The sequence below is a fragment of the Cnephaeus nilssonii genome (genome assembly GCF_951640355.1).
Source record: "Cnephaeus nilssonii genome assembly, chromosome: 2".
NCBI classification, from domain to species: domain Eukaryota; kingdom Metazoa; phylum Chordata; class Mammalia; order Chiroptera; family Vespertilionidae; genus Cnephaeus; species Cnephaeus nilssonii.
Genome location: NC_137073.1, coordinates 6,902,496 through 6,923,524, shown reverse-complemented (window position 1 = coordinate 6,923,524; position 21,029 = coordinate 6,902,496). Strand labels below are relative to the sequence as shown.

Genomic DNA, 21,029 nt, shown 5'->3' with positions numbered 1-21,029 from the left:
AAGCCGGCCGAGAGAAGGGAGGAAAGCAGAGGGTAGGCAGTGTAGGTGCTGGCCACATTAAGGTGGAATACAACATCAGGCTGGAGAACCAGGAAGAAGTGCATTCGTAGCCAAGGGAAGGAGATGAGAAAATGGAAATGGTGTAGATCTTGTGAGTTGTACAGATCTTAAGGTTACAGTGCCAACCATATCACTTATGAAAGAAAAATCCAAAGTAATATATTGGGTTGAATTAAGCTATTATATATCAGAAGGCTAATATATAATGACTCCTAGCAAGAATGCAAAGATGGTTCAACCCTAGAAAATCTATTGTTAAAATAGTCATCATATCTACAGGGCAAAGGGGGAAACCACAGATCGCTGCAGTTAGCTAGAAATAGCTGATTTCATTCACAGAATGAAGGCTATCTGAAATAATAGCACCACAGTTCATGATAAATGCAATCCCTTAAGCTCAGGAATGAGACAGATATCCATGACCACTGCCATGGTTCAACACTGTTTATAACTGTCCCAAAAGTGCAGTAAAACATTAAATCAGAAATTTGCATAGTAGGGGGTAAAGCATCCCGCTCCTTCCTGCATCCTTTGCTTCCACCCATCAGTCACTTCCTACCTGGAGCTTGTCAGCCCAGAAATGACACCACGTTCTCAATTCAATCTCAGTACCCCCCAATCTTACATCTCATTCCTGCACCAGGAGCAAGCTTGTTTCCTTTGGTTAAGCTCCATAGCCAGTCCCTACTGTGTGTAGGCATTCTGCTGGGCACAGGGGACAAAAGGGACAACATACGATGTTGATCCTGTCCCCAAGGAAGACATAAAACCGAATTTATGCAACATAAGTTGGTCGCTAATGACACAGTAGCCAGGTCGTACAGTGTTGTGGATACAGGGCTGCAAGATGCCAGAATCTGCATCTTCCCTATCATTTCCTCACATCCCTGCACTCAGCTTCTTGACTGATAAAATGGGGGTAATGCACAACTCATTGGTCGTTAGAAGAGTACAATCAGATAAAGAATACACATGTTTGGCATAGAATCTGGGGCCTAGGATATAGTCAATACATGCTAGCTATAGTACTATTATTCAATTATTTTATTATTACTCACTGCCCTCCTGTACTACGTGTGTCCGTTTTTATTATGAAGATTTAGCCATTTCTGAATGAACTGATCTGAAGCAGTGGTTTCTCTTCCTGAGAATAGTGCATCTGACCTTTGCATCTGACCCCTTCCGAGAGCGCCTTTCAAACCCCAGCATGCAGCGTAGAACCCCGCGCCCCGCCCTCAGACAGACTCAGTAAGTCTGCTTTTCTAACAAGTGCCTCTCCTGCTCTCCTGCTTTTCTAACAAGTGCCCAGTGATGCTCATGCACGGAGCACATGGTAGGTACAGTGTAGACCTGGCACAATTTCTTAGGATGTCGTGCAGTCTCCCCACAGAGCAGCGATCTCCACCACTGGCCACACAATGTTTAACACCCGCAATACCTGACTGCTTAGTCGGGGCCCCTGCCATCTTTTCCCTTAGATTGTCACATAAAAAAAATGACAACAGCCAACGTAACAATAGCCAGCCGGTGTGAAAGAATCAAAATTACACCTATTTTTTGTCAAGTCGGCAAAAACTATTTAGTATATTTTGGTGTGCTGCAGAATTTTAGTAACTGGTTTATATGCCATGAGACAGAAAGGTCGAAAGTCGCTGCCATAGAACACAACCTCATCTCTTGGGCCTTCCAAGAGGCCTCGCCCACGCCAGTGGCAAGGCTGGGAGCCAGGAGGACTCTTCTATCCCATCGTAAGCTGCACAGACACAGGGCTCAGGAGCTCTGACGTGCCGGGAAGCTGCCTGGTTGACTGGCGACACCTATGCAAGTGACACAGCTCATCTCCTTCTCTCTGCCAAGGCCAGGGCCGCACCCTTCCCCGAGCAGAACTGACACGGCGCCGTCACGGAGAGCACAGTCCCTGGGAAGGTGGAGACCTCACCGCTCTCCAGAGGTTCTCTGCACAGTGAGCGTACTCTCCAGCCAACCTCACAACCAGTGGTGAGCAGCGACCTATCTCTGGTGGCACTTCCCCCTAATCGAGGCGTGACTCCGCCCTCCCCCCACCCGTAGGCTCCTTCCCTCCACTTCGGACCTGTTCGGGTCTGTCCTCTGCCAGGGCCAAGTTTCTGTGGGAGGAATGGAGAGGAACTGGTTCTGGGACGGGGCGCTCACATCTCCAGGAGCCATGGCTCCTCACTGGCATCGGGAGCCGGTGACAGCCGTCACAGGCCTGACGCGCTAAAGCTTTTCAAAGTCAAGTCCCGTTTCCCCGCAGCGAGAGAGCCGCTGTGTGGAGGAAGCCTCTCGGAGCCCACGCTTGGCCACTGACTTTGATTTTCCTTGAGAAATGCTTCTTTTCTATCTGGCTGAAACCCAGCAGAGGGTACAGGGTGCCCCCCCGCGGAAGTTCACTACGTGTACAGAGAGCAGTGTCCTGCGAACACCGCTGGCCTGGCCGCGGCGTGGGTGTGAGCACATCGAATTACAGGAATGCTTAATCCGAGGAAGAGGTAAAGCAACCTGGTTTGGGGGTTGTGAGCAAAAGAGACCAAATTTAGCCGTATCTCTCACATTCTGAATTTATTACAAAGAGAATTAATCCTTTCATTAATTGTGTATTACTTTTTTTTTTTAATTCAGTATGCACCTGTGGCCTCCAAGAATCCATTGTGCTGCCCTGGCCAGTTTGGCTCAGTGGATAGAGTGTCAGCCTGCAGACTGAAGGGTCCCGGGTTTGATTCCGGTCAAAGGCACGTAGCTCAGTTGCAGGCTCAATCCTGGCCCTGGTCAGCGTGAGTGCGGGAGGCAACCAATCGATGTGTCTCTCTCACATCAATGTTTCTCTCTCTGTCTCCCCCCTCGCTTCCACTCTCTCTAAAAATCAATGGAAAAACAATATCCTTGGGTGAGGATTAACAAAACAAACAAACAAACAAACCAAAAAAGGAATCCACTGTCCTGGCCTTGAGGGACCCCATCCTGTTTCCCAAAGGCTGTACAGCAAGGGGTCTGCAGAGAGATGCTTAAACACTCAGGGTCTGCATCAGTGAGCGCTGGTGAGCCACGCATGGACACGGGACACCCTCAGCACATACCCCAGCATCAAAGCAGGGGTGGAGGGAGAGAGGCCGACCAGGTGAAGAATTTCATAGCCACCCGTCTCTGTTTGCTATCCTGTCCTGCCACCTCCTCTATCCCAGCGACCCCTGGTGTCTACAGGTTACCCCACCTTTGGTTAACCCCGAGGGGAGGCCCACTGCCCTGCCACACCTTCTCAGATTGCGAGCTTCGTTAGCCCTCCTCTCTACAACCCATTCCTTGGTTCCTGTTTGCTTGTTACTCTTCTGGCACAGGCTCCACCCGTCTCCTCGCAGCCCCCGCTATTGGCCTTCCCCTAGGGCAGGCGTCCTCAAACTACGGCCCTCGGGCCACATGCGGCCCGCCGAGGACATTTATCCGGCCCGCCGGGTGTTTTTGCCGTTTTGTTTCTTTACTTCAAAATAAGATATGTGCAGTGTGCATAGGAATTTGTTCACAGTTGTTTTTTTTTAAACTATAGTCCGGCCCTCTGATAGATCCTCCCTTCCCCCAACTGATGGACGGAGTATGACGTAAACTCCACCTGCAGCCGGACATTCCTGAACACCTTATATGGACTGTACATTGAACCACCAATCAGCACCTGCCATATACCCTAAGCCCCCAATTCCTAAATCCCTAGGTGCCTAATCATGTGCCTTACATGAAACCACCAATCAGCGTGTGCTGAGTGCCCTAAGCCCCGTCCCCTCCTTTCCTCCCCTTAAAAGGCACTCTCACCCCAGCTCTCTCTCTCCCCCCTCTGGAAGGCGGCCGGCAGGGTGATCGCCAATAAAGCCTGTGTCCTGGTATCCCATGGTCTCCGGCCCTCTGTTTCATCTTTCACCCTCCAACGGTCTGAGGGACAGTGAACCGGCCCCCTGTTTAAAAAGTTTGAGGACCCCTGCCCTAGGGCCTCCTCTTATCTCTGATGACAACGCAAGCACGCCTGGGTCTCCGGCAGCCCCCACGCAGCACCGGAGTCACCGAGCACGTGGTGGCCACAGGCCCTAGGACAGCTGGCCCCTGTCCTGCTGGCGTGGCGCAGCCTGCCCGTGTGGAGACAGACTTCCCGCTGGAAAGTCGCGGAGCCGTTCTCGCTGAGAGCCTGTCGAGCCACGGCAACTGAAAGGATGGTGAAGAGCTGGTACTGGGGAATCAGAACCGAACTGGCCCAGCTGGCCTTTGGAGTCAGAGACTTGGGTTTGAATCTTGCCTCTGCCCTGACTCACTGTGGACGAAAGGGGCCACATGCTGACCTGACAGGCAGCTCCGGGGAGGCCTGCGTGGCGGTCTTGCAAACTCAGAGACCTACAGTCACCACAAAGGATGGTCTGAAATGAAACTTTAACTGAAAGCAGTGATGGTGGGCAGTTACGTCCTAGGCCGGTATCTTCACTGACAAGGTCACCCTTTACCTTAGCTGAGCCTAGCTGTCTTTTTGCATCTGTGATAACACACCCTTGAAATGTCTGGGTAACTTGTAACTTCCCTTTTTCTGGATCCCTTAGGGCACAACCTAATGTGCCTGGGTGCCAGGACAGAGACCACAAATTCCTTCATTGTTATCATGTTAATTGTTCCTGCAAGCATGTGTCTATCATTTTACCTTTTATCCAATCCCAGGGGTTTCCTGCCCCCCCCCCTTGCTTTCTTCCTCCTCTCTAGTCTATCACCAAAGGATTTCATGTAACCCACCTACATCCCTTTCCTTTGATTGTAATGTATAAAAATAGTTGAGAAACCGCCATTCTCTGGTGCATTATCTCAATCCATTGAGGTTCTGCTTCCCAGCGTATGTCCACAGTTTGGTTCAAATAAACTCACAAAAATCCTTCACAGGTTTCAATGGTTTTTTACATTAACATCACTGACGGTGATCTTAGAACACCTCTGAGCCTCCGTGGCCCTGCCTCCAAAATGCGATAAAACCACACCCAGCTCAGAGGCCGCTGGCCGACCACACAGCCGGCCTGTCCAGGACCACACAGTCGGCCTGTCCGTCTGTATCTGCTGTCCTTTTACTCTCAGGAGCCCCAGTTTGGACAGTAAATTATATGGTTACCCTGATTATAGGGGTTAAAGTAGAATGTGAAGCACATGGCAGAGGCTAAACAATGGTGACTTCCTTTCTCCTTTGAGACTTCAGATCTCATTATATAACTGTCAAGACACATCTCAGGGCTAAAGTGTGCCTCTCCAATGTGATTCTGATACAAATGAATTTGGAAGAGGTAGCATGAGAATGACAGACGACCTGCAGCCAAATGTGATAAATCCATCCTTATTCTGGCCCCTCTCCGTTCCAATCCAGCCACCTGGAGTCCCACCTGCCCAGCACTTCTCTGTACAGCCCAATCATCCTTTATTTTCCAACTACAGTTGACATTCAGTATTATTTTATACTAGCATTCCCATTGCAGGAAAAATCCTGCAATAGGGTTTCCTGCTGCACTCTACCCCGCCCCGCCTCCGCTCCTCCCTTGTCCCCCGGCCCGCCTTCTCCGCCAGCCTGCCCCGCTCACCTTCCTTCTCCCCCGGCCCCACCTCCACTCCTCCCTTCTCCTCCCCCCCCCCCCCCCCAGGCTTGCTTGCTTCTCCGCAGCTTTGCTCCCTTCAGCATCTCTTTGCTTCTTTCTAAGCTGTCTTGATATGCAAATTAGCCGCCATCTTTGTTGGTATAATTTGCATACTCGTCCTGATTGGCTGGTGGGCATGGCTTGGGCGTAGTGAAGGTGCAGTCAATTTGCATACTTGTCTATTATTAGGTAGGATTAGTTTCTGGTGTATGGCGTAGAGGTTAGACATTCATACACTTTACCAAGTGTTCCCCTCGATATTCCCAGTCCCCACCCGGCACCATGCGTAGTTATTTATTACAATATTATTGACTATATTCCCCACACTGTGCTTTACACGTCAGACCACGTTGTAACTGCCACTTTGTACCTCTTAATCCCTTCACATTTTTTATTCAACCTCCCAATCCCCCTCCAGTCTGGCCACCATCAGTTTGCCCTCTGTATCTATTACAGTCAAACCTTGTTTCTCAAACGTCTTCCATCTGGAACAATTCAGTACTCCACCAAGTTGTTCACAGAAAAAACGTCTCAGTTTTCTAACCAAACCCGGTTTTCTGACCACCCTTTCAGGCTGACACCCCAGCATTACAAAAAGCGTCTCAGGCATCAAAGGAGAGAATGCCTTTGTTGCTGGGGAAATCAACCATTAGCACAATGTTAAGACAGGAAGAGGCCTTCAGCAGTGCTGATGTTACGAAGAGTGTGAAAGAAGCAATGACCACAGGCAGGTGAGGAGGTAGAACACGTGTTGTTGATTTGGCTAAAGGAAGAGCAGTGAGCCAGTGACAGCATCCGGCAGGGATATATGGAAAGTGAAGATGCGCGTGCTGACCTGAGAGACAGCCTGGAAGGAGTGTAGAAAGGGGTTCCTTTAAGGCTAGTGGTGGATGACGTCATGCGTTTAGGAAAAGAAGTGTTTATTCATAGATTAAATGGATGAATTCAATTTACATGATTCCTAATAGGAAAAATAATTCGGGTTTTCAAGCAAACCACTTCTTGAACAGCCTTCTGGAACGAATTAAGTTCGAGAACCAAGGTTTCACTGTACTTTGTTTCCGTTTTGTTTCTTCATTTTGTATTTTCAATGCGACATCCAAGTGAAATCATATGGTATTCGTCTTTCTGTGTCTGACATTTCACTTAGCACAATACCCTCTATGTCCACCCATGTGTCACAAATGGCAAGATTTTATCGTTTTTTATAGTTGAGTAATATTCCATTCTGTACATGTACCACCTCCTCTTTACTCACTCATCTACTGATGGGCACTTAGGTTGCTTCTGTATCTTGGCTATTGTAAATAATGCCGCAATGAACACAGGAGGGCATTTATCTTTTTGGATTTCTTTGAATCAACACCCAAAAGTGGAATTTCTGGGCTATATGGTAGTTCCATTTTAATTGATGGAGGAACTTCCACACTGTTTTCCACAGCGGCTGCATCAATTTGCAATCCCATCAACAGTGCCCCAGAATTCCCTTTTCTCCACATCCTCGCCAGCACCTGTTAAACAACCCAGTAATATTTTATTTCCTTGCTCCCTTTATACCAATTTTTTTTTTTACCACATCAGCTCCCCCCCCCCTCCTCCCCATCCCTTCCCTCTGGGCCAAGGGTGCTGCTGTGGTATCACCTCTTTCCTATCCCTGCCCATAGGGAAAAGCCCTCCACTCTCTCCTGGCCAGAGGCCTAAACGTCTTTACCCTCTTGTCTCTCCCACAGCACTCTGCACACCTCCGGCCTCAGTGAGGTCTGACTCGGAGCGTGCACTGGAGACTCACTGATGGCCTCCAACACAGCTCGCCCTCCTCCCAGCCTGCAACCCTCTTGGGGTCCCTAGGTTGACCCCTCCCATTCCCTAAGAAGCAATGTCAAGAGCTCATCATTTTAAGCTTCCACCTGAGTCCATCTCGTTCATATTACATGCGTGTGTCATGAATTTCTACCTCTATGATGTTTTCATCAGAAAATGTGGGCTGGGCAACTTCTGGGGCATTTGGGGGAGAATTTAAGGAGGTTCCTTTTGCAAGCTAATGTATTACCAGTTTTGTGGATACTAGAAAAGAAGGTGATCCTCTTATTGAGGGGTTCAAGCTTCACGATAGACATAGTTGGCATTCAATTTAATTATATCACTTAACGTATCTATATCCATATTTTTACCAACCTTCTCTGTTAAAGATGGACAAAAGTATATTTAAAACCCTTTCATTATGGTATTTCCAGAAATGTCTCCTTTCATCTCCAGTTGTTTTTGTTTTGTGTGTTTTGACCCCGTGTTGTTTGAGGTTCATGGCTGCATTTTAGTCTTAGATTTCACCTTTCATCATCTTTTGATACAGTTTGTTACTGGCCTTTTCCATGCACCCTGGTCTCCTCTCCAGCAGAGCCTGACACCGCGTGTCTGTCCTCTGCACCTAGCAGTTCCCAGGACTATGTTCATTTCTTTATTCCCTTTCCCTGCCATCACTCCTTGAGCTTGTTTCCATATCACTGGCTACACTGTCTGTAGTAGGCATTCCCCTATTGGGAGTTTTTGTGCGTTTTAATTTATTTTCTCGTTTTAAATTACTTCTTAGTATCATAACATATCCTTCTTGCTTATGCCTTCCTCTTGTCCAACTCCATTTTCATCCCATCTACTGCCTTATCCTCCTGCCCCGGCTCTCTCAACCTCTCTCTGTCTCTGTCTCTCTCTCCCTCCCTCACTTTTCTTCTCCCTGTCTTTCGTCGCTCCTTTTCATGGCGCATAGTATTCCACTGTGTGGGTGCACCAGTTTGTGCATCCATTCCCCTGCTGAAGGGCCTTGGGCTGGTTTCCGGTTTGGGTGATAGAGTGGCTATAAATTTCATTTCTCTGGAGTAAATTCCTAGGAGCGGAATCACTGAGTTATACGCTAAGTGTGTGTTGAACTTCATAGGAAACTTGTCTCCGAGTGGCTGCACCCTTTTGCATTCCCACGGCAATGGCCGAGGCCCTAGTGCTCTGCACCTTGCCAGCACACTGTAGAACAGTACCCACTACCATCATGTTAGCCATTCGGCAGGTATGCAGTGGTGTCTCATGTGGCTTTAACCTGATCTCTAATGATATTGAATATTTTCATGGATGCATCTGCCATCCTTGTACTGCCCTTGGGGGTGTTTTTCAAGCTTTTGGCCCATGTTTTTGGTGGGACTGTTTTCATACTAATGGGTCTGAGAGTTCTTTAGTCTGGACACAGTCCTTTGCCAGACATGCGATTTGCAAATATTAACTTGACTTTTCATTTTGTAACAGTGTCTTTTGCAGAACAAAAGTTTTTATTTTTTATTTTAATGAAGTCGAATGTATTGTTTTCTTCCTTTTATGAGTCATGTTTTCAGTGACAGATCTAAGAATTCTTTGTCTGGTTCCAGGTCATAAACTTGCTCACTATGTTTCCTAAAATTGTATACATTCACAGTTTACATTTCGATCTATGATCCATTTTGAGTTAATTCTTGTGTAAGAAATGAGGTGGAGGTGGAGATTTATTTTGTAGGATGTCCAACCACTCCCATACCATTTGTTAACAAACTGTCCTTTATTAATTTCATTGTTTTTAATCAGCCATATATTTGTATGCGTATGTATCTGAACTCTATTCCATTTCATTCACTTTTTTGTATCTACCCCTTTGCCAAAACCTCATTGCTTCATTACTAAAGCTTTATGCAGTAAGTCATATGATTGAGTACTTCATCTTAAAAAATGTTTTGGCCCTTCTAGTTTATTTTTCCATATACACGGAGTGGCCAGATTATTATGATCTCTGAACGCATAATAATCTGGCCACTCAGTGTATATCCTATATAATAAAAGGCTAATATGCAAATTGTCCCCTCAACCAGGAGTTCGACCAGCAGGCAGGCCGGCCAACCACCCATGTCCCCTCCCCCTGGCCAGGCTGGCCAGACTCCACCCATGCACGAATTCATGCACTCAGTATAGACTGAGTGGCCAGATTATTATGCATTCAGAGATCATAATAATCTGGCCACTCAGTGTAAATTTTAGATTCACTTTGTCCATATCAACCAAGAATTCTGCTGAGATTTTGATTAGAATGTCATTAAGCCTATGGATCAATCTGCAAGAATTAGCATCTTTAACTATGCTGAGTCTTTCCATTCTTTAGGTATTCTTTGATATCTTTAAATGTTTTGTAATATTCAGCATACAAATCCTAGACATATTTTTTAGATTTATATTTAAGTATTTCAAATTTTTAGAGTTAAAGTAAAAGGTGTTTTTTTTTAAAATTTTGGTTTCTAATTGTTAATATATCAAAATAAAATTGATTTTTTTTGTGTGTGTGTTGACCTTATATCCTGCAATCTATCTAAAGTCACTTATTAGTTCTAGAAGGGTGGTTTTTTTGTTTGTTTGTAGATTATTATGAATCTTAAACATAGATAATTATGTTTCCTGTATATGTAGAGAGTTTGATTTTCCTACCCAATCTGTATTTCCCAATCTCTCATTTCTTTTTCTTGTCATTGTCCTGGCGAGGTGTGCTGGTATGATGTTGAATAGAGTAGACATCCTGGTCTTGCTCCGTAGCTTAGGAAGAAAGCATGCAGCCTTTCACTACTAAGTATGTTAGTTTTGTTTATTTTGGTTTGTTTGTGTGTGTTTTTGTTGTTTTGTGTGTTTTTTTGTAGATGTTCTTTATCAGGTCATGGAAGTTCCCTTCTATTTTTAGTATGCTGGGAATGTTCATCAAAATGGATATTAAATTTTGTCAAATGCCTTTTCTGTATCAATTCTTATGTTCCTGTGGTTTTTCTTTCTTTAAATTATTAACATGGTGATTACACTGATGGTTTTTTGATTATTGAGCCAGCTTTGCATTCCCCAGGAGAAAACTCATTTAGGTGCAGTGTATTGTTCTTTCTAGATATTTCTGGATTTGATTTGCTAGGATATTGTTGAAATTTTTTAAATTTACTTTTTTAAGGGACATTTATCTATAGTTCTATTGTTTTTGTCTGGTTTTGGTATCAGGGTAATGCTAACCTCACCAATAAGTTAGAAAGTGTTCCTTCTTCTATTTTTCAAGCATCAGTGTTATTTTTTCTTTAAATGGTTAGTAGAATTCCACAAGATAAATTTTATTTCAAGCATTTCTTTTTCTGGCTTCCACAAATTTTGATGTGCTGTAATTTCATTGGTTCAAAATATTTTCTAATTTTCCTGGAGACTTCATCTTTGGACCATGGATTATTTAGAAGATTGCTTTAATTTTCACATTTTCCAAAGGGCTCTGCTTCCATGATTTTAACTTCCAGCTGGATACTCTTTACTCAGCCTTAGAACACTGCACACAGCTCTTCACCAGACCCGCTAAACAAACCCCTCCATAGTCTTAGAAAATGTCTTATTAATATTATTCACTATAAAACTAGGTCAAAGGAGAAAAGCCATATATTATCTTTTAAAAATGACAAAAAGGCAAATGACAAAATTCAATAATCATCCTTTCTCTTAACTCTTAGAAGAATAGGAAGGGATGGGTGCTTTTCTTGGCTTAGTAACTGTATCCAAGGCCTTCCTCAGGCGCCCTGGTAACACTCGAGCCTTTCAGGTTCCATTAGGGCCACCATCACATTAAGAAAGCCCTCCATCACCACGTAGCTGAGCACTGTTTGGAAGTACCGGCCAATGCAATTACAGAAAAGTACTGAGCGGCTTAGGTGTTGGAAAGAGGAGACAAAATGAGCTAATGTGGTGTGACCTGTTTCCCAAAGAAACTCCTCAATGGTTCTGGCAGGTGACTGGCACTCTCTTTCCAGTTTGAAGCCTGGTCAATGTTTCCCATTTTTAACTCCTAGTCATAGGACTTTAGGAGAAGGAGAAGTGAAGTATATAGTCTCAGTTGAGCATGAATTACTTCTTTGATCAGAAATATAAATGCTCCTGTAAATCTGCGAGAAAGGACCCGTTGCATCCATTGGTTACTGGAAGGCCAGTCTTGTGCACATCGTTCCAAACAAACTGGAATTGGATACAACATGCATGTCCCCAAGATCCAGTCCCCTGACTCCCCAGTCCCGAGTCTGTCTGTCACCTCAATCACCATGCAGCTTCTGTGCTCTGTGCCCGGGAAGTCGGGGCTCTAGAGTCCACTAAACCCAGTCGGGGCTCTAGAGTCCACTATTCTCTCGTTCCCCTGGTCACTCCGGTGCTGCAAACCCTCACTGTGACTCTGTCCACCCTCCACCCCGGAAGTCTAGGCTGCTCAGCTCTGCGGGGATCTGAGTTCATTTCCCTTTGACATCTCACAAGCTCAGTCTCAGCTCCACAACAGGGTGGGCAATGTCCCCGCTGCGTTCCCGGGGGGTGGGGCCCCGGGGCAGGGTGCAGGGCTGGAGGAAGGAAGAAAAAGAGCTCTTCAGACCAACTTGGAAAGCAGATGTAAACAGCGCATGAACACCTGCCCCGGCGGCCCGGGTCTCTCCTTACGCCCAGGACAGATGGTTTGGGAGTAAGATACCCAGCACGCTAGCTTATTCTTGTTTGGAGACCACCTCGAGCCTCAGGTTGAGAGGAAACAAGAAAGACGAGGCGATGGCTTCTTCGCCTCACTTCACAGGACCACGCAGCCCGCGCCCGGCCCACACCTGTGCTGAGCAGGAGCAGGAGCAGCCCCCCCCCCCCTCTGGGCGCTCAGGGCCTCGGCGCTGGCTGCCACCCGGCTTTGGGCGCTGCCTCACAATGTGATCATTTTTAAAGATAAGGCAGCAACACTAACATGGGGCCCGGGGAGCTGCAGAATCTGCAGAGTCGCTCCTGGCAGCTTAATGTGGACATTCAATCAGAGCTGTCGGTCGTGGCTCGGCGCGCCGTGCAGCCCAAGCAGCAGGGCCAGAAGCGGCTCAGTAAGTGATGGGTTTAATTTCCCGGCTGCGGACAGGGCCCCCCTTCTCCAGAGGAACCTACGTGTTTTCTCACTGCTTCAGTGGGCTCCCTGCTCTGACCACATGTTTTCTCACTGCTTCAGTGGGCTCCCTGCTCTGACCACATGTTTTCTCACTGCTTCAATGGGCTCCCTGCTCTGACCACATGTTTTCTCACTGCTTCGAAGGGCTCCCTGCTCTGACCACATCACTGGGATCAGGGGATGCTGCGGATTTTTAAAACCTTTTGCACTCGGATGTCGAGTGTGACTCGACACGGTTAGCATTAGAATAAAGGAATCGAGAAAAAAGCAAGCGAGTGCAAAGGGTTAAAAACCCGACAGCCACATTCTCACATCATGTCCCCCAGGCACTCATGGCAAAGGGCTGTAATGTGAAGATGAGTTTTCTATTTCTTCTACTGTCATTCCAGAAAACTAAAGAAGAAAACATCTGTTAGGAGGAGTCCCAACCGAGGACTGTCCCCTTCATGCACTGTCAGACCTGCGCAGGGGCACGGAGCGTGAGGGCGAGGGCTCCTGCCAACCCGTCCATCCTAAATGGACAGAGGAGGGAGGGCAGGAGGAGGGAGAGAGGGTGGGTGGGTGGGCAGATGGATGAATGGATGGATGATTAAAGCCATGGGTGTGTTTTTTCCTTGTTTTTTCTTTTTTAGGTTTTTTAAATATATTTTTATTGTTGATAGTATTACCGATGCCTCCCATATTCCCCCTTCCCAGCCCCTACCTCACCCCAGGTCTTCACCATGGGCTCTGCATATACATACGTAAGTTCTTTGGTTGATCTCTTCTCGCCCCTCAACCCCACATCGAGGTTGGGTCTTACTTTGTTGGTCAATTCATTTTGTTCGCTAGATTCCACAAATAAGTGAGATCATGTGATATTTGTCTTTCTCAGTTTAAAGCCACGGATTTTAACAAGCCTGGAGGAATCTGTCATCCTTCCCACTTCTGAATTATAATTTTACCAAATTCTTCATATATCAAGGCCATTGCAGCATCTACGGGATAGTCCCCTTTTCCCTTCCCTCTTCACCACTGCACACTCATACTCACACACTCACTCACATACACAGACACACAGACACTCACACTCACACACACAGACACACTCACACACACACTCACACACAGAGACATACAGACACTCACATAGACACACACACACACACTTACAGAAACACACACACACACACATACTCACACATACACACTCACACACAGACACACATAGACACTCACACTCACACACACAGACACACTCACACACACACTCACACACAGAGACATACAGACACTCACACAGACACACACACACAGACACACTCACAGAAACACACACTCACACATACTCACACAGACACACACACACTCACAGACACTCACACACACATACTCACACATACACACTCACACACACAGACACACTCACACACACACTCACACACAGAGACATACAGACACAGACACACACAGACACACACACACTCACAGAAACACACACTCACACACACTTACACACACAGAGACACACATACTCACACATACACACACACAGACACACATAGACACACTCACACACACACTCACACACACAGAAACACACATACTCACACACACATATATACACACAGAGACACATACACACTCACAGAAACACTCACACTCACACACAGAAACAGACTCACACACACAGATACATACACACTCACAGAAATACACACTCATACAGAGACACACATACAGAGACACACATACTCACACACTCACACACACACACTCACACACACATACTCACACACTCACACACACACACTCACACACACTCACACACTCACAGACACATGCTTATATTCAAAACATTTCCAAATGGCACCCCCGGGTCCAGTGAACAGCGCCGATGGCACCCTCCCCATGAGCGGGCCTGGGCGGCCCGGGACGTGCCCAGCGGCTGCCTCAGTGGCCGGGCCGGGAAAGGTCAGAGAGGACCCGGGGGCGGCAGGGACGGCGGACAGCCCCTCAGGCGGTCACAGCTATGCGCCGGCGGGTACAGAATCCCGCTGGCGTGTTCCGGAAGAGGTCCTAACCCCACTCAGACGCTCAGGCCCACCCCGGGCCGCCGTGCCTGGGATGCCCAGCTGGTGCAGAGCTTCGTGGCTTCTGCTCCCCCGCCTCTGCCTGCAGCGCCACGCGCCGCTCAGGGAGCACCTGGGTCCCTGCCTGTGGCCGGCGCCGGCCTGCCACCGAGGACACCCAGGACGCTCCTCCCGCAGTTCGGGACACGAGCTGGCTTTGGCGGCTGGCTAACAGATTGAGGGCTTAAGTCATGATCTGACATCACGGAATTCTGTCACTTGTACCCGGAGGCCTGCCCCACCCCACAGCTTGCCTCGGGGGGATCGTCAAGGCATAACCAAGGGACGAAGGTGCAGATCCCTGGCTCTCCAGTCTGGAAGCTTGCTCCACCTTCCTCCCCATCCGCCTCTGGCAAAAGCAGAGGCCAGCAGCAGAGTCCTCGCCAGGCGTCCCGCTAGTGAGAATGGCTGCTGTCCGTGCAGAAGCCCTGCCCGTGTGGCTGCAGTGTCTGACAGTGGCCATTGTGTCGGGAGAACCGTTACTCAGCTTATTCACCTTCATGAGTTTAGTATAAACAGCCACGTGCAGCTAGAGGCTGCCACTCTGCACAGCACAGCGTGGACGGCTGCGCCGGCCGCCCATGGACCCGGGACCTCACCCCCTCCTGCCAGGCCCGCCTGAGCTGCAGACAAATTAATCTTCTCAAAGCACAGATCTTATCATGTCAGTCCTGCGCTCAGAAAGTCCTGTGACTCACCACTGCCTACCGAATTTAAGTCCGTGTTCTTTCTGTTCTTTTTTAGGAAGCAAAAAAATGATTTATTCCAACATGTGCTAGAAATAAAGATTAAATAATAATAGCCAGGGACAAAGAGCTCTAACTGAGTCGCGCACTGTCCTAAGTGCTCTCTGCGTTACCTCACGTTGTCCTCACAAAAGGCTCATGATGTGAATATCACTGCTCTCCCCCATTTTGCTGGCGTGGAAACTGAGGGCTGAGGAGCTTCAGTGCCTTGTCCGCGTCACGCAGGTGGTAACAGCAAAGCCAGCATCTGCGTTCCGGTTCTCTGGCTCTGAAGACGGACCCTTGACGGTGGCATGACCCGGCCTCTAAGACCCGTGGGCGCAGGCTTCCCTCTGAGGGCGCCTGCTCTTCCATCTACAACTACAGCCACACGTCTGTGGCAGCGTCTGTCTTCAACACGCCACTGCTCGCCCGTAACCACATGTCTGGGGCCTTCAGGGAGGGAGCCCAGAGCAGCACCCTCCACCTCAGATGTATTTGGCACATCATGGGGGCGGGGGGTGGGCATGATGGGGAAGTATTGAGTTTCAGACTTAGACATTTTTAAAATGGCAAAAATGGCCCTGGCTGGTGTGGCGCAGTGGTCAGAGCATCAGCCTGCACACCAAAGGGTCACAGGTTCGCTTCCCAGTCAAGGGCATGTACCTGGGCTGCAGGCTTGATCCCTGGCCCCAGTCAGGGCACATGGGGGAGGCAACACACGTATGTGTGTCTCTTACGTCAATGTTTCTCTCTCTTTCTCTCTCTCTCTCTCTCCCCACCGCCTTCCTCCCTCCCTCTCGTGTACTCTTTCTAAAAATCAATGGAAAAAATATCTTCAGGTGGGTGAGGCTTAACAAACAAAAAAATGGTAAAAATGTCTAAGGCAGGTGGGATGCAAATGGATGAGCAATGGGAGGTGGGTTTTGGATTAGCAAAGGCTCTTAAATCTAGAACTCGCATTCTACCCCCACCGCGGGGCTGGAGGCTGTGTAGCCAGCAGTGGTACCCACTGGGACGGTCACGCTGGGCCTGGAGGCGCTCCGAGCTCCCACTGGTGGGACACGAACCCCTTCATTGCTGCAGCACAGCCAGGGGTCCTGGCGAGGGGCTGAGGAGCCGAGGAGGCAGAGGGCACTTGGGGTTTCGATTATTGTCCAACTGGTCCTCCCCTCCCACCCCTTTCCCCTGCTGAGACAAGCAGCCGGGAGCACGTGGGTTGGAGAGTTAGTCTACAAATTGGAATCAACTGTACACGTTCCTCGGCAAAGTGCGTTCCTACCTGACAGGGCATTTCGTCTGTTTCCCCGTGAGACCATGGGACTAACTCTTCTTTTAAGCTGCCTGTTATATCACCACGTGGACAGACCACCAACTCCCGCTGACCCTTGAAGAGTGAGGGATTAGAGGCACTGACACCCCAGGCAGTCGAAAACCCACATATAACTTAGGACTCCCCAAAAACTTAGCTGCAGCCATCCCTCGGCACAGGTGCGCACGGAGGATAAAAGAACCGCATAATTCCAGGGCTCAGTGAGGGGCCAGCCGCGTGGACCGTCCCACAGGGAGCGGCGCAGGGAATGGCGGCGGGAAGGAGAGACGACGCAGCACAGGGTGAGCTCGCTCACACACGGTGGGCCGGTTACACAGCTGGCTTGCTGTGTGACCTCAGGCCAGTGTTCCACCTCTCTGATCTCAGCTTGTTCGCTATAAAAGGAGACTGCTGGGTATCTCCTCTACCTACATCCTCCTCTCCACGGCTGAGGGAGTGCAATGCCCGTGAAAGAATGCCAGTCTACTTCTCCACACCCTGCAGCTGTGCGTGGTCATGTGACTCGCTTCAGCCACTGGCACAGGAGCCCGTGTGATGCGGAGTCCTGAGAAGTGCTTGTGAGGATGAACCTTGTGTAGACAGCCAGTCACGGCAGCTCGGCCTGCGTCCAAGATCACCCAGTTCAAAGGTCAATTTTCTCGAGGCCTTTTAAGCATCGCCCAGGCTTCTAAGCATCTGCCACTATCAACACGGAGTTCAAGAGCCGAGTCCCGGAAGGTGAGTCTCTGAGACCATTGCTAAGAAAGGCTTTAGACCTCAGAACCTCATTCCCACCTGAGCCATGCAGGGGTGACCGCGGGTCAGAAAATACAGACTTTAAGCCAAAGACATGCTCCCTGAAAGGCAGGGGTGGGGTCCCTGGGTTCCAGAACACTCAGCTCAGCTCATTTCAAAACAGCGGTGACTCGTGTGCAAGGCAGGGACCCGAAGACTGGAAGTCATTTCCTTCGAGGCTGCCGCCAGAAAAACACAGCCAGGAAGGAGCGACTGTTCACGTGGTCCTGGTCCAGCCTGCGGCCACCAGGCACGGCGTCACAGGCCCACGTCGAGGGGAAACGGGAACTGAGTGGCAGACCTGGTGACAGCTGCGCGAGCCCCGGCCTGGTCCGCGCCCACGTGCAGGACAGGCAGCCTCTGTCCTGAGAATGTGCCCTTAAGAGAAGTCACGGTTCATCTGACAAAGCCGTCAACAGGGTCCCCAACAGGGGCAACGTGGGCCGCCCTCCTGCACCCCCAGATGCTTCTCCACAAACAGGACAAGGAGATGGCGGCAACGGCGGCAGCGCTTCTTTGAAAACCACCGCAGTACGTGACCGCGTTACTAGTCAGACAATCCACCGAGCCATCGTCCCCGGGCCGAGCACCGAGGCTTCTCGGAGGGTCCTCTCGGCTCCCGAAGAGCGAGTGCGGGCACCTCAGGTCCCTGCGAGGAGCCCTCACCAAGATGTCCTCGCGGGGGGCGGGGGAGGGGCAGCTCCTCTCCAGGCTGGCCGGTCACCCCGAGCCGGTTCCCACGCACCGGAGCAATGCGGGGACCCCCACATGAGGGGCACACCAGGGAAGATGCCAGAATCATACCACTGTGCGCAGTGCCAAGATCTTCAGGCATTTCTCTCGGTGAAAAGCCCACCGAGAAGGCACAGTGAGGGAGGACACTGCCACGTGTGCCAACGCTCCTTCCAGGCCCAGACCGCCCTGCACCAGCGGTCCCTGCAGAAGGGACGCCCTGCAGGTGCAGCAGGTGCGCCCAGCCCCACAGCCGCAGACCCACCGGGAGGGCAGCCCTGTGTGTGCTCCGAGAGCCAGTCACCCCCCCCCCTGCCACCCGAGCACGCACCCGAGGCCTGTCCACGTGTGTCCTCCACACGAGGCGCTCCCTCCATGTGATGCGTGTAAAGATGTCACATGTATGTCTCCATAGTACTTCTCTCTTTAGAACATACTTTATCGTTTCCCAGTTGTATTTTCCACTCATTGTCTCCACTAACATGTAGGCTAGAGGAGGGCAGGGAATGTCTGATCTGTTCACCAAACTGTCTCGGGTGCCTAGAAAGTGGCCAACACCATTGCAAATGACCAGGAAGGATCTGTTGAACAGAGGCTCACTGGACTTTGGGCTGAAGGAGGCTTGGACTGAACTGCTCTCACGTACTGCTGAGCGTCCATGCCCACACCCACGTGGTCAAGCCAGGGTCCTCCTGCTGTCCCTCAGCCACGCCTACAAGACGGGAGAGCGCGGCCAGCCGGCAAGAGGAACCGCCCACAGACCCACACACTGAGGACATGTGTTGTCCTACCCTCTGCACGCGGAGTGCTTGTTACACAGCAAGAGCCGCCCAGTACAATTGCTAGTAAGATAATGCCACAGCGTCTCCCGGGGCAGGCGCAGGTCACGAGGCCGAGGTCCAGAGGACGCTCCGTCGCCTGTCCCAGGCAGCTGTCCAAGCAGCTTTCCCAACAAAGTCCACTGAGCCTCAAGTTACAGAAAGTAAAAGTCAAGAAACGAGAGAGATGCAATCTAAATGTTTAGATAGCTGTGCCCTTGCAGAATGCCTCTTCTTTCTTTTTTAACAAATTGCCCAGTGTAGAGTCTTTCCTTTTTTCCCCTCCCGGGAAGTTATTTATTTTTATGGGCTTCTTTCGGGAAATAAAAATCAATTTTGGAATGCAAGTGATACATTTTACTCTCCCAGTAATGAAAGCCAGAAAATTAAAGGCCCCCAGGAACAACCCCTCTGTGCTGAAGTGATGGAGGACGCAGCCCCAAAGTTCTGTGTGAGCGGTTTATAAATCGTGACCACTGTTGGCTGATGGTGACTGGAAATCGCTCGCGGGGGACACAGAGCCACTGCACGAATGGATGGCCTGGGGGGAGGGGGAGGGCGCCCACAGAAAGGCGCTCCTACACACCCTGCTCTGTGGCTCACAACTCTGGGAAACTGAATGTCGGGGTGCTCCTATGTGTGTGTCCCAGTAACATGTTTGTTCACTGATTCAACAAATAATTAATGAGCATTTATGATGTGCCTAGACCTGGTGATACGGCAATAAGCAAGCCAGACATAGCCGGTGGCTTCAACAAGCTTCCGGTGCAGGGGACGTGCACAGACATAGGCGAGGTGCATCCCATCGGGGCCTGGGAGCAGACGCTGAGGTGGAGCCGAGAGCGGGGCCTCTGGGGCGCCCTTGGGAAGACCTCGAGGGAAGGAAGGAAGGAGGGTGACAGCAGGTCAACAGCGGTGCGGCTCCCAAAGGCCTCGGCCCATCCATCCGTCCGTCAGGCGTGCCCCCAGGTGCGAAGGGGATGGGCTTTGGTGCCCAGCCCCCACAGGAACCCATGACCCTGGGGGTGGGCTGCTCCCGGAAGGGGGCAACCTGGCAGGATGCAGCTCCCTCGGGCCGCCCTGGAGGACTGAGCTGTGCCCCGGGAGCCACGCGCCCTCCGCCTGCGCAGAGGCGCCCCGGTCCTGAAGGGGGCAGCACACACGGCACCACGCACTGCAGGAGGCGTCCTGGGCCGAGGGCAGGAGGCTCAGAGCTTAGTGCAGGGGCCTAAGGGACAAGGGCTAGCGTGTGTCACCGTGGCCTCTTCTAAACCTTATGTGTGAAGGAGCTTGGTCAGAGGTCACTAACGGGGAAGTCAGGCGCTGGGCCCTGTGAAGGCCCTGCCTCATCCCCCTCCTCCCCTTCCCTCCACCCCAGAACTGAAGGCCCTGCCTCATCCCCCTCCTCCCCCTCACCCCCACCCCAGGACTGAAGACCCTGCCTCATCCCCCTCCCCCCTCACACCCCAGAACCGAAGGCCCTGCCTCACTGCCCCCCACCCTCCCCACTGGTCGGATGTGGTGAGCTGGTGAGCTGTGTGCTCTCCGAATCAGCCAGGTGAGAAGCTGGGACTCGGGCGGGGACGAGGCCCAAGACCCCTTCTGTCTGTGCCTGTCCCTTCTCCCACAGACCTCAAGCCCCTCCCCTGCCCCCTACACACTTTCTTCTGCCCCCACTGCAGACCTGTGCCAGTTCCGCCCCCAAGTGGCTCTTTCTCAGGCTGCCCCTCGCGGCCCCTTCCCTTCACAGCCCACCTTCTCGCAGCGTCGCCCCCACTTCTCTCCACTTCCTCCACGACAGCCAGTGCCACGGATCTGCGTGGCCCTAGTCACGTGACCGAATCCA

General features: G+C 50.3%; 1 protein-coding gene across 3 annotated transcripts in view; it reads right to left on the bottom strand.

The window, feature by feature from the left end:
- The window catches only part of PRKCB (protein kinase C beta), a gene marked incomplete at its 3' end in the record, with an annotated part of 295,893 nt that overhangs the window by 88,148 nt on the left and 186,716 nt on the right, over positions 1–21,029 (bottom strand). The window lies entirely within an intron of this gene.